Here is a 14,456-nt window from a genome sequence, read left to right on the forward strand (position 1 = left end):
GTGACAAGAATAGACACATACCAGTACAACTTTTACACAGTGGGTATAGGATAGTTAACAGTTAACAATTAACATAATAAAAATAACAATGAAGGGATTTGTGGTCTCTGCTCTTGTGTTGTGGTTGTTCTTTGAGAGGGGGGAAGGAAATTACTTTGACATTCCAAAGGTATGTTATTGTAGATGCAAAAAAAAAAAAAGACAACAGGCTCAGTTAAGGGGATGATTGACCTTTGTTAGGAACATGACATGTTCCTGGGACATGACTACCCACCACGAACTGCTTTTAGTTACAAAGTTTTCATTTCAGACCATCCTGTCTGGTTACTTTAGGTCTCTGAGTTTGTAAGGCTGCCACGCAGGTCACCCCTGAGCTTGTCAGGTTTAGTATATGACCCCTTTTCATCTACACACATCATTAATCATTAAGGAAATGAAAATTAAAGTCATAATATTATACTACTTTACATACACTAGAATGGATAAAATTAAAGAGTCTGATAACATGAATCTGGATTAGGAGGTGGGGTAGCTGGAACTGCTACATATTGCTGGTAAAATACTTTGGGGGAGTGTCTGATAGTTTTATATGAAGTTAAATATACTATTACCTCATAACACTGCAATTCCATGGCTAGATTTTCACCCAAGAAAAATGTCAACATATGTCTACAAAAAAACACGAACCAAAATGTTTATAGCAGCTTCATCATAATAGCTCCAAAATAGAAACACCACAAATGTTCACGGTGAATGGAAAAATAAATTGTGCCATATAGATATAATGTAATACTACCCAGCAGTGTAAATGAATGATCTACTGAACCATGAAACACTACGGGTAAATTTCAAAAACCTAATGTTGAGTGAAAGAAACCAGACATAGAAAAGCACATATATGATTTTATTTATGTGAAGATAATGAAATAGCAAAATTAACCCATGGCAACACAAATTAAAATGGTGGTTGCTTACGGGGATGGATAGTGATTGAGTGGAGGAACAAGGGAACTTTCTGCGGTGACTGAAGTGCTCTGTATTTTGATTTATGTGTTGATTACATGGGTATATAGGTATCTATGTCTGTATCTCTTTATATCTGCATCATTTATCTATATCTATCTCAAACCTCATCTAACTATACCTTAAGATCAATGCATATCACTGAATAAAAATTTTACTATAATAGGAAAATGAAGAAAAAAAGCTCAGAGTAAGAGACTGGACTCTTTCATTTCATTTTCTGGAGCTACACACAGTCGGAAGCTGGCAAGTCAGGTGCGTGGAGGGGTGGACAGAGAATGATAGGTGGGCGTAGAGTAAAGAAAGAGGTGAACACAAGCACAGCAGAGCAATGGAGAGAAGGAGGGACCTCATAGCCGTCATGACTATGAAACCTGGGGGAAAGGGAAGAATGTTTAAGAAGGATGTTTAGGGAGTTCTGTTTGCTTGGAACAGTGTGAAGACCCTTGTCTTCACTTCAAGAAACCCTGAAGCACTTCGATATTCTTCTTGGCTTTCAGAGTAGATCATGCTGCTTTTGAAAGTGTCACCATACTGAGACGAGGCACAGAAGGATTCAGATTTTTAAGGGCTTCAGATAGCACATGCAAGGGTGCTTAACTCTCAGTACTCTGTCAGGTTGGTCGGGGGCGCTGATACTGAGGAGTGTAGTGCAAATTTGTAAATTGCTGATTTCCTGGGTGAAAAGGGGTTTTAGAGGAAGTCTGCAGGCTCCTTATATCATCAATCAGTAGGGATGGTCTTGAGAGCCCAGTTGCTTTAAAGAGAAATCTGGCAAGTGTTTTATAAATGAAAAATCCCAGTGATTTCTTTATAGGTCACTAGTACAGTGTGAACCACCTTGTGGATTTATGTTCTCTTGCAACTTGTTCATAGTGGTTTGGAATGGCTTCTTTATTTCTTTGTTCCCAAGGGACCCCTGGGTTTCCCTGACTGGTGTGAAACAGCCTGGAGCTAGGAAACCTCAGCAGAACATCCTGGGCACAGCTGCCACTGACTTTGTTTACTGCTCAGCCCCTAAAGAACAACTACTTATGGATTCAGCTTTGGTGTAGGAATCCCTTGGCCACCAACTCCCCCTGCTGGCCTGGAATTTGCATCTTACTACTCATTTGGAATGATTTTTTTAAAAAATTTCTCCATTTGGTGTAATTTTTTAAAAATCTCCTGGGAATATGGAGATAGCAACCACAAACAAAGAGAAGTGTTTACTTATGACTAAGCTCCATAAACCTTATTACCATAAACCTTATTACTGCACCCAGTCCCCATCATCCTGCCCTCCTTTCTGTCTTTACCCATCACACCGCTGGCCCTTCTGTTGTCACAACAAGATCCTAGTTCTCAACTTCACATCCCAAGGTATCGCTTCCAGCAATGAGGCACGTGTCAAATACTGTGTTTTTTCCTAAATGCCGAGCATTTGAAATATTCCCATAAAATATTTCTAACTATGAACAGATTTGTGCTCACTAGGTTTTCATATTTTGGGCGGCAGGTATTATTAAAATCTTGCATGGCATCTGATTGGAGGGGAGGATTAAGAGCACAGGGGGAAGGGTGAGTAGGTAAACACTGAATTATTCTGAACAGTTCTGGGAATCATACCACGTTTTAAAATCGACCCAGAGTGGAAAATGGAAGGTTGCTTTCAGGCATGACAGTCTAGCATTTATAGCTCGATTTCTGTTTCCAGTTCTCCCAGAAGACAGATATCGTGAAATCTTTCATGAAATTCCAAATCTGCTCTTAAGATGATGTTTTTTGGAGGCATGGAAAAAGCCCACAAACACTGAGGGCTGTGGCAGTAAAGGGGGAAAAAGGTCTGTTTGCTATTCTCTTTGGGCCCAGTGAGAAGGAGGTGGGAGCGGGGAGCGGAGTCCTGACCAAGAATCTGATCACGTTTGAAGGAAAAACCGTCCTTCTGAAGGCTGTCAGTGCTGTGCTCCCAGACCTAGGGACCTGCCGTGAACAGCCTCTATTGAGCAGACTACCTTAATGAGCATTTGAATTGGCAAATCTAGTCTCAGGCTTTAGTTTTGAGTAGGAATGGAGAATTAACTTCTTATAGTAAATTAATATGACTTCGGTGATTGGGGCTGACGGTCATTTGGGGAGAAGGGGACCTACTTGGGAGCTTCCTCCTGGGATGAGAAGGACTAAGAGTGACACTCTCATGGGGATAGCCTTATAAAGATTGGCACTGAATAACATTTAGGTTCCAAAAATCACTGAAGCACTTTGGGAGTTATTCCATATCGTAAGCACATTATCCGAGACGTGCTCCATGGCTGAGCCCTGAGAGGTGTACTGGAGCCCGGTGGCTGAGAACTGCTGACCTCAGGGCGACAACGGGGGCTGCAGGTGTGATGGGTGAAGACGGGGTGTGGCCAGGAAATGAGAACTGGGAATACTAGTAACCAAGTTTCACTGAGCGTCTACTCTGTGTGAGGCTTGGGGCACTTTCTGTGCATTATTTCATTGACTCTTCACCCTGGGAAGTGGCTAATAAGCCCATTCAACACAATTAGTAAATGGTTCACCCAGATTTAAATTTCTATTTAGTGCTTTATTCTTATAGGGCATAGCGAAAATTTATCATATATAATTCTTTATTTGAGTAAAATTAAAATCAGACCAACAGATATTGACTGGTCATAGTACAAGGCCCTGTAGGAAACATAGATTTTACGCTATTTGGCCTTAAAATAGAAGGTGATTCTGCCATTTGGGACATGGATGAACCCAGAGGATGTTATGGTAAGTGAAATACTCCAGACACAGAAAGAAAATTACTGCGTGATCCCACTTATATGTGGAATTTTAAAAAGTCAGACACATAGAAGTGGAGAGTAGAATGGTGGTTACTAAGGGCAAGGAGGCAGGGTGGGGGGAGGAGTGGGGAGATGCTGGTCAAAGGGTGCAAGGTTTCAGTTGTGCAGGGTGAGTACATTCTAGAGATCGACTGTACAGCATAATGGTATTAGTTAGCAATAACGTACTGTGTACTGGAACTTGCTCAGAGAACGGATATCAGGTTCCCACTCACGCATGCACACACACACTTGCAAAGCTAACTGAAATCACTAGGCTAATTACCTGGACTCTAGTAATCATCTCACTACATATATGTGTGCCGAAACATGTTGCACATCATATATATTACATATCTGTACACACACACACACACACACACACACACACACACACACACATAGTTGTTACTTAAAATTTAAATTTAAAAAGAAGATAGAAAGGTGAATGTATCAGATGTGACTCCTCACCCTCTCTGGAGCAAAAACGAAGAACAAAGCATATCTGCTTCTACACTCATTTTTATCTTCTTTCCCAGTCTCAGTCCTTGGTCCACTCATCAACCCTTTGTTTTATACCTTCAAACTCTCCTCTCACCAGCTGTATCCCTTCTACCTAGTTTTCCTCTGTCTGGCTGAGAGATAAGAAGCTATTTTGAGATGGTGTGCCGGGTTTCCATTATTCATTTTTTTGAGGATGCAGGCGAAGGGAGATTACTTCTCAGCCCTTCCCTCATCTCATCTTAAGAAGCTGTTACCGTAAAAACAGAATGTGTTGGCAAAGGTGAAATATAGGTCTCAGGAGATGCTATTTTTAAAAGAAAACCTCCAGTAAAAAGTAAATGTTTTGTCTCTCTTTGAGAAAGTTAACTATGGAATGAGTAAAACTTGGACCCTAGGGCTTAAAGAGTAAAAGAGTGCCCACTAAGGAGGGACCGTTGTCTGGAAAAACCAGAGGACACAGTGTCATGTTATTAGAGGTTTGTTGTAGTTTTGTGAAAAAGCAAGTCTTATTTGATATGAAGCTGAAAAAGTGGAAGTGAACTGTTTTTATTTCATATGATGCAATATTTTATTTAAAACAGAGCTCATATTTTAACTTCAGCCATTTTCAGGAATACAAATGGGCTCCTTCTTGAATATAGAATAGATTTCCTAGACATAGACAGCCCTAATTTCAAACATTTGGCTTAATTTATGAAAGAAGTTGAGAACAGAAATAGAGACAATATCCAGTCATTAAGTCGTAGCCCGGATTATATGTGTGGTGAAATAAGATTGGACAAATATATAAGATACGTTTGCCTAATAAATGTTCACTCATATAGCCATTTATGTCCTTTTGCTATTCCAACTTTTATGGACCTTCTAGTGTCATTAAATAAAGCAGATATTTGACTGCACATTCTCCTTTATAATGCAATGTCCTTGCCTACTTTTAGCTTACACCGCCTGCTTCTGTGCCCCCTCAACCCCACCCAGTGTGGGTTAGACAGTCATGGCTCTGATTTTTTGCTAAGGCTGTTAATTTCACCAAGGAGACCCTCCTCTTCTCTTAGAGTACTCACTTCCTACCAATTCATTGAAATCCTTTTTAAACAAGTAAGGTTTAAGACACACAACTCAAATAGGGAGTGATCAGCATCATAAGAATGAAAGAGGTCCTATGGGAATTCAGTGGAAAGGAAGATTATTTCAGCTGAGTGCATTAAGGGAAAGTTCTTGGAAGAGGCGGCAACTGCATTGGGCCTTTATATTAAAGAATGAATGAATTATGAGTAGGATTTGGTCATATTGATGTAGAATGGGGAAGGAATGCCATGCAGAAAGAACATCATGAGACAAATCCTGGAACAAGAGGTGTGTGTAACAGTTGGTTGTATTTTTTGATGGGAACACATACATGCATTACAAGTGAAATAGGAGAAAATAGGTTATAAAGTTGGCTTAGGGACACCATGGAAACTGTGATGGTGAAGTGTTGGCATTGGAGACTACAGACTCTTTCCCTTCCTGAGTTCAGAGCCAATTAAAAGATCTCAGGAGTCAACAGATTGGGACATTATTAGCAGTAATGCTAATTAGAGGCTCTTCTTTCAGACTGGTGGCCAAGTGAGCTTGCTAATTAGACAGAATTACCAAACAGGCATGGGAAGCTAATTCAATGAAGAAACATCGTTTCTTCTTTAAATAATCACTTACCATCCTCATACTGTCTTTGTCTCCCTTCCTATGCATTAAAATGCGAGGCCAATATTTTCTCCCCAAACAAAAGCTTTCAAGCCCAGATGTTGACTCGGAACATTGTGGGGTGAGTTGAACAGCCGTCCGAATGGGACTTGAGTCAATCTGTGGAGATTCTAACTTGCAAGGCATGCTTTGCTTTTAATTCATTTTAGCAGCATATTTCAAGTGATCTTTTGGCCCCTTCTTGCCTAAAAATACTTCCTAAGTTTGCATTCCTTGGCCAACTATCAGTCATACAGCTGTTGTGTTTATAATATCCATTTCTGTACAATGATATTAAGTAAATGTGTTTTGTGCTCTACTTAATTAAAAGACTAACAAAGCTACTAACAAAACTCTAAAAAATTCAGAAAGGTGAAAGTAAAATTCAGGTAATTGGGGAAGATGAACATGAAGTAGCACAGTAAGACGGAGGCAAGAAGAATTGAGTCCATAGAGTAGAATCTGCAAGATCATGTACATGCATGAGAGCTGGTACCAGTTCTCAGGGTGACAAGATTCCTGAAGTTGCCCAGTTAAAACATTCCTGGTGCCCAGGAGAAGCATTGGCTTTCCTGGAACTAAAGCCTGGGGGAATTTTTTCCTGTACATCTTTATAAAAGGGAACACTGAAATGTATTAAAATTTCCTTTAAGCAGGGGTGTCTAACCTTTTGGTGTCTCTGGGCCACACTGGAGGAAGAGTTGTCTTGGACCACACAATAAATACACAAACACTAACAAAAACAAATTCATAACGTTTTAAATAAATTTATGATTTTTCATTCATAGCCATCCTGGGCCACATGTGGCCTGCAGGTCACAGGTTGGACACCCCTGCAAAGAGTATGCTTATGACAAATACACAGTTCTGTAAGTGTTTGTACAGGGGGTGGGGGGCAGAGCAGCATAGCCCGTGCTTCCATTAGACCTACGTGCACCATCTTCTCTTTTCCCCCCGGGAAAGCAAAGCTGCTGAATGGAGTTTCAGTTTCCAAACCTTAACGCTTGCCAACTGTGATTACAATGCCTTGCAGGTGTGAAAGCAGCATTAACTATGTTTCTGAAGGTCAGAGTCCACACTGGAACTCATAGCCTGAAGTTATATTGTGGCTGCAACCTCACTTGGCCTTCTCACTATTTGTTTTCTTGTTAGAATTTTCAACCCCGCTGGCCGCCCTGGACTTCAGAGTGCACGTGGTTGTGTTTGTCTCTGAGAGCGTGCCCTTCCCGGGAGGACCTCCAGGCATAGATTCAGGGTAGCTTTTTGTCTTACAAAAACATGTACAGGAGAAGTACAACTACAAGATAAAAGTGTCATGATTCTAATTTACGATACTCTTTCCCAAAAGAGAATATGATGCTTAAAATGAATCCTTTAAAAAAATTCAACAACCAGCTCCCCTTTTTGGACTCTGTAGACCTTTCAAGGTGTCCTTTGTGGGTGGAGTGGGGAGAAGGTGGCCCTTAAAATCACATAACATAGAAGACATATGTGTGTATACATATATATGTATGTGTGTATATGTACAGAGAGAGCCTTATATATATGTACACACACACACACATATCAGGTTCAATAGAAAGCACTGTTGACAAAAACATATTTAAAAAGCAAAGTTTGCCATGAGCACATCCCAAGAGAGAACACCTGTTAGGAGTTGGGGGTATATTCAGATTTTTATTTTCTCTGGAAATATGAACATTTATGTAACTCTGCACAATAGTCTTCTCTCTTGGGTTAGGCAACTGGCCGAGAGGAAATGAGCCTTACCTCTGAGCGGGCCCAGTGGTACACCTGGCCCTTCGCCTGCATCTCCTGTTGTTGGTGCGGAAGGGCCACAGGGGCACAGGTGCCGGCTGGGAAACTCGTATCTGGTTTTCTGCTGCTGCTGGCGAACACACAGGTGGAGCCACAAAACATGTCAAGACACCTTTTTAAAAATTTATTATTTTTATTTTTCAGTTACAGTTTACATGCAATATTATTCTGTATTAGTTTCAGGGGTACATATTTCAAGTACTCCTCTGGTCTCACACATGGTTATTACAACATTATGGAATATATCTCTATATAGATGTGACTATTCTGTAACTGCCATTGTAAAGTCACCTTTGTGCTTGAGATTTCTGCATGCCACACGACACATATAGTGTCAAGAGGGTGTCTGGGGCTCCCAGCCTCGCTGCCCATTTGCCCTGTTGTCTGGTCTGGGCTTTTGTTCCCATTTGCAAGTGACCCTTCTCTTCCAGAGGCATTTGCCTCAGTCTGTTGGTCTTTTTAACTTGTCCTCTTCTTCTTCTTCAGCACCTTATCTTCTCTTGCAAACCCAGCCCCAGAAACTCTCTCATCCGTCCTTTTTGCTTCGGGAGCAGGGATGAGTCTAGTCCTGAGGTGCAGGTGGAGGCAGAAGGCTTCCATCTGATCCGGACAGCTGTGGGAGGCCCACGGCCAGTTCAGACATCTCTCCCGATGGGGGCCGACACTGACCCTGGTTTATGCTGGCGGAGCCCCTGTGCCTCCAGGATCACTAGAAAAGGCGTGCATGCTCTTCCCTTCATCTGTGAGACTGTAGACTCGGCACAAATAGGACCATTGCAGCATATAGTTTTCTATATTCAAAAGTGGGATCTTACTGGACCCATACGTTTTTACAACTTTTGTTTTTAACAGTGTATTCTGTTTATTTTTCTGTGTGTGCACATGTGGATCTGCTGTATTCTTTTGAACAAATGCATACGGATCCATTGCATAGTTTTAAATGAACAGACTCCATTTTGGTGGATCTTTTGTATTGCTCCCAAATTTTTACTGGAAAATGAGAATGTCTTCAACATTCACTGGAGGAGAAAAGCATTTTTGTCTTTCCCAATCTAAATGGTAAAAATAATATAAACAATAATGAAAAAGATTGAATCAGAGCTCATCTAATTATTTTTGAAGTTAAGTATTTTTATACGTTTAATGGATTGTACTTATCTCACTTGGTCTTTCAGCATCATTTATAACTTCCACTTTTAAGCTAAAGGACAGAGTCTATAACTATTTTGCTGGGTGTTTTTTTTTCTCACAGTTAGGAAAATGAGTTGGAAGGGTAACTCCTAGGTTTTTTACTTGAGTCACAAGATGGATGGAGATGCCATGTGATTGGTAAAGGGTGAGAGAGAAGGAACTTGGGGCAGAGGGTGGGAAGAAATTGAAATTTATATGTGGACGTGTTGCACATAAGGTGCCCATGAACTGTGTCTAGTGGGCAAGTTAGGGAAGCCTTTCACATGTGAGTGTGGGGCACAGGAAAAGGGTTCACACTGGAGAAATGAAACAGGGCTTGTGCTAATACAGGAGAAATGTAAAGTTGTGAGACTGGATGAGATCACCAAAGAGGAGAATCCAGAGAGAGAAAAGGAGATTTTTACTCAGCAGTTTGAAAGGACTGATGTCTGTGCATATCAGGTATATTTGAAAATAAATCTCCTTGTGAAGCCCTTGAGGTAGGGAGAAATAATAGGAATAGGATGTGAGCTTTTATACTCCCTGTTTGTTCTGCCAAACCTTACATAAGGTTCTCACTGGCCAAAGAATTTACATCTGAACTTCAGAAAAATAAAACCTTAGAGGAAATATTTAGCAGAGATCCTCTTGTGAATTTGTTTGTCATTTATGGATTTATGGTATTAGACATTGTGAATATCTCTGGTAATCATAAAACATTTGTAATGCAAGTTCATTTTGGGGCACACAAAATGTTTCTGATGATATAATTCTTTGTGTTTGTAGATACCTGTAAGAATACTATGAAGACATTCAGTTGAAGATTGATTTGTTTTTAAAATATGAGTTTTCTTTCCATGTTATAGTTTGGTGATAGAGTAGTATAAAGGATTTGAAAATGGTGGTTGTCTTGAACAAATACAGGTGTTCACACTGCAATACTGCTTGTGAAAGTGTCATAATGCAGAGGTGAATAGTACCTGTAAGATGACAAGAAGAACCAGAACTAAGAGAATTTTACTCTTGTTACCAATGCTGTTAATAACAAACAATTAAAAAGAGACTTTGGGGGGAGTAAAGAAAATATGGACCCCAAACAAGTACAGCAAGAGCACAAGGCTTATAGGGTATGTTAAGCAGACAAGGATGAGGATGTTCTGAGCTACAGAAGGAATGTGCTGATGGTTAAGGTAAAGGCAGGTCAAATTTATTAGAGTTGTCCCTCATGGGCAATGCCCACTACAGGCGGTGTGTGTGGTTTGAAAAGAGGAGTGGTCCAAAGACTGAGCCCCAGGGCACTAGAATGTTCAGAGGCTGGGGAGAAAACACAGCCAGTCAAGGAAACTTAGTTATGGTGGGAAAAGGAGAGTTAGAGAGTGGGGTGCGATGAGGAAGGGTTTCATCGAGAAGGAGATGGTTAACTGTGTTAGGAGTGGCTGGACAGTATGGAAAATAAGGACCTGGTCTTGACTGTCAGACTTGGTAAGACACAGGTCGTTGGTGAAGTTGCCCAAACTGTGTTCGGAGAGTGGCATACTTGCATATGGGGACTGTCCACTGTGGACCCAATGCTGAATCCAACTGTCACTGGGACATTTTTATCCTGTTTTAACTGCAAAATCAGCGATTGGCCGAGCACTTCAAATGTAACAGGTTATTTTGTCATTTCTTTTTCTTTTTTTCTGCTTTCTGTTTGAGGTTCTATGTGTGGGTTTGTTGTGTCAACAACTTCGTTTCTTCGGGCAAATTGTTATATACTCATGGATATAGCACATAATTTTGGAAATTATAATAAGAAAAAATGTTAAAGTGAGTTAATGTTAAACTTCATCTAAAGTACAGCTACTTTTCTCTAGGACATTTTTGGTGTTTTGCTCATTTTTTTTTAAATTGGGCTCTCGGGCTTCTCCGTAAATGTCACTGAATTAAATGATATGATTGACAATATATCATCCTATGACTTTGGGGTGACTTTGGGATTTGAAGCGCTGATGTGATTGGCTGGGCAAGTGACTGCCAGCAGAGCTGCCCAGTTGTGGAAGAGAAGACTTTCCTAAATGGGGTTGGGGGGAGCTATTCTGATGAGGGAAATGCAAATTGATTCCCTCCACTGTGGAACATGCAAACATGCTTTCTAGAGCCAGTGTCCTCTGTTTATCTCCTGTCCCCCTGACACGTGCATATGGAGGAATCCTTACCCAGGGATAAAAGGAATATCTTTCCTTTAACACTTAAGAAAGTGGTAAACATTCTTTATATTTCAAGAAGCTAATAATGGAATCCGGGAGGTATTTATATCCTATTAACATTTTGCATTTTTATAGTGTCTCATTAAATTTGTGAAACATCGGGCTAAGGGAGAGCAGTTCTGAGTCAGAATCATTTTAAAATAAAATCATCAAGCTCATCTCCATCTACAAAAGGTAAATGGAGAGCGAGAAGCACACAGGGATGCCACTGATAGCGCTGGAATATGCCTCGGAGCAGAATCAAAGATAAAACCCTCCAGAGATCTCTAGATCCTAACTTAGCCCCATAACGTTGTGATAATAGATGCTGGTCAGATGCTTCTCTGATTCTCTGATGTAAGCAGCTGTCTCAGGAGAAAGGGCACACTAAGCCTACTTATTAGTCAGAATTTCCTCCTGAAGGTTTGGGAAGCCATTTCCACTTTCAATAGAATTTATTTAAATTGCCAACATTTTATGTGTTGGTCAATGGGTATTGGGAATTATAGACCTCATAAAGAGGCAAAATTAATTATAAGCATTCAATACCAAATATTAGTTGGTAGAATATGTTGTTCTGAAATATTGGGTCAATATTTTTAGGGGAGTTTGATTACAAACAGAGAGGAATACATTCTTACTTTATGATTCTGAAACCCAGAATCTGAATTGCTAACCTAAATTGAGATCAGTAGTCTTGTCTCACTTTTTATTCCTTATATTTTGCTTTACCAAAAGTCCAGATGAGAAAAAAGTGTAAATAAGGAAACTTGTTCTATGTAAGCTAAATAACTTGTTAATATGTGCTGTTAAAGGCTAAGAATGAGTTTTAGAATTCAAAGTTCATTGTACTTATCTTCCAATCAAGCCAAAGTTACTGAGAATACCATATGGTTTTAGAAGATATATTTGGTGTCTTTGGGAACTTGAGGCTACTAAATCATTAACAGCTGCCAGAATGGAATAGACCAAATGTACTTGGAATTTAGTCCTTTGTAGTGGGGAAGTTTGTGGGTTTCCTGGTTCAGCCCATCTGATGAGAAGAATAACTCACAAACATGTTAGCTAGTTGCACAGGATGAAATTTTGCCAGAGAACATGATAGATGAGAGTGAAGATAAATTTAAAAGACTGTGTCATTAGTTGAAAAAATTTAAAGACAAAGAGGAAAGTAATATTGCCAATTGTTAAAGAGTTTCATCAGGTGCAGGGTTCTCAACCTCGGAACTATTTACACTTGGGCCAGAGAATTGTTCGTTGTGGGATTTGCCCTGTGCCTTGTCAGATGTTTGACAACATCTCTGGCTCAACACTGGATGCCATCAGCCCCCTCTCCCCCGCTGTGACAATCAAAAATGTCTCCAGACATCATCAAATGTCCTCACAAATCAAAATTGCCCCTGTTGAGAACCATTGGGCTAGACTACACAATATCCCCAAAAGTCGCATCCAGTAATTTGCTCAAGGTAGAATGGGATGAAGAGTCCTGCCTGTTGAGAACTTTGGTGGTTGAACATGTTACTGGGATGGGGTTTTGTTTGGGAAACATAATAATTAGGGTATAGTTTCTGAATGTATATTGTGTAGATGATGAGTAGATCAATTTTTAATAGCCAGAGTTAAATTGACTATAGTAGAAATACTATTAATGTGGGTGATTGATTGTTTTCTATTGTGCCTCCCTCCAAAAAACCTGTAGGGCTGCCCAGGTAGGGTCACATTGGGAAGTCTTGTGTGGGTATGACTTTCCACTTGCTTAAATTTCACCACATAGTAGAGGCTACTTAGAAACCTACATAATTGTACATGCTTGTCTTCAGATGAAGACACAGAGGCACTTGTGACAAAGACTGTATTCACCAAACATCTTTGCAATCCTTCACTTTCCCATTCTCTCTCACGGTTAGGTTGAAGCCATGTAACTAGTTCTGTGCAGTGAACAGGATCTGAACTTAACTCCTGGGGTGACGAAGTTCAGAACAAGAATGCCTCCTCCACTCTCTCTTCCACTGTCGTAGTGACATTGGGGCCTCAGCAGTACGCGTCCTATGAATCGAAGAAACAGCCGCTCCTTTTCTTTCCTCTTCTCTGTTCTTTTTTAATAGGATATCTATTAGGGGGATGTTGGGCTCTGAATTATCTGCTTAATTCTCTTTTATTTCCAATTGTTATCACTGTATCTATTTTTCTACTTTTGGGAAACCAGTTGGAACCTGACCACATGGAATAGAAGGTTCAGCTAAGACTCAAGAGCACTGGTTTTACTGCCAGTTGACTTTCTTTGTGCTAATGCTGTTCTGGGGAGAAAGCCATGTGCATGTTAAGTAAACAGTTACTTGGAATGGTGTTGCATGCAATCTAACAAGGTCTGCACTAGAAGAAGTTTAGGAGATTTAGGAGGTTTTGTTTTGTTTTTTTCAATAAATGAAGGGCGAACTGACAAGGGGTAGGACTTGGGAGGTAGGATAATAGGATCCTTAATAGTATGTCCTCTGCTGTCCAACTGCCTGGATCTGAATGCCAGTTGTAACACTTATTAGCTACGTGATCTTCAGCAAGCTGCTTAAGCCCTCTGAGCCTTACTTTTCTTATCCGTAAAGCGGAGGTCATTACAAGTTATAAGTATGTAATATATATTAAGCAATTAAGATAGTACCTGTTCCATAACATGTAGTTGTCTCTTTCTTTCTTTCTTTCTTTCTTTCTTTCTTTCTTTCTTTCTTTCTTTCTTTCTTTCTTTCTTTCTTTCTTTCTTTCTTTCTTTCTTTCTTTCTTTCTTCTCTTCTTTCTCTCTCACATTTATCTTCCCTTAAAGTGTTTATTTTATTGTAAGTACTATTTAGATGTTTGCTGTTAATTGAATTGCAAATCAAATGCATTATACTGAGCTCTTGAGCTCAAAAACATTTTAAGTTCCCTATAGCCTATTGTATTTCTCACTAAATACTCCTATAATTAGTATAAATACGTTTAAATGCCTTTCATAATTCCAGTTCCTTCTCTTTCCCACCAGGCACATGCCCACTGCTAACATAAAAGGTATTTATGGGCAAAGAGAAACATGCCCTTTCCTCTGGTCAGTGAGTTATTGCTCCACATCAGTGTGTGTGTTTCGGTGAGCAGACTGTGGCCTGGGTCTCATCCCTGTGCACCCCCTGGTCCATGAGGCCTCTGT

The 14,456-nt window shown here is 40.1% G+C and overlaps 1 protein-coding gene across 1 annotated transcript in view; it reads left to right on the forward strand.

Annotated features, from left to right (window-relative positions):
* DCHS2 (dachsous cadherin-related 2) overlaps window positions 1–14,456 on the forward strand; it is a 183,063-nt gene that overhangs the window by 72,547 nt on the left and 96,060 nt on the right. The window lies entirely within an intron of this gene.

Source organism: Phyllostomus hastatus, unplaced genomic scaffold, assembly GCF_019186645.2.
Source record: "Phyllostomus hastatus isolate PE091 unplaced genomic scaffold, TTU_PhHast_1.1 phas_contig_159, whole genome shotgun sequence".
Classification (NCBI taxonomy): domain Eukaryota; kingdom Metazoa; phylum Chordata; class Mammalia; order Chiroptera; family Phyllostomidae; genus Phyllostomus; species Phyllostomus hastatus.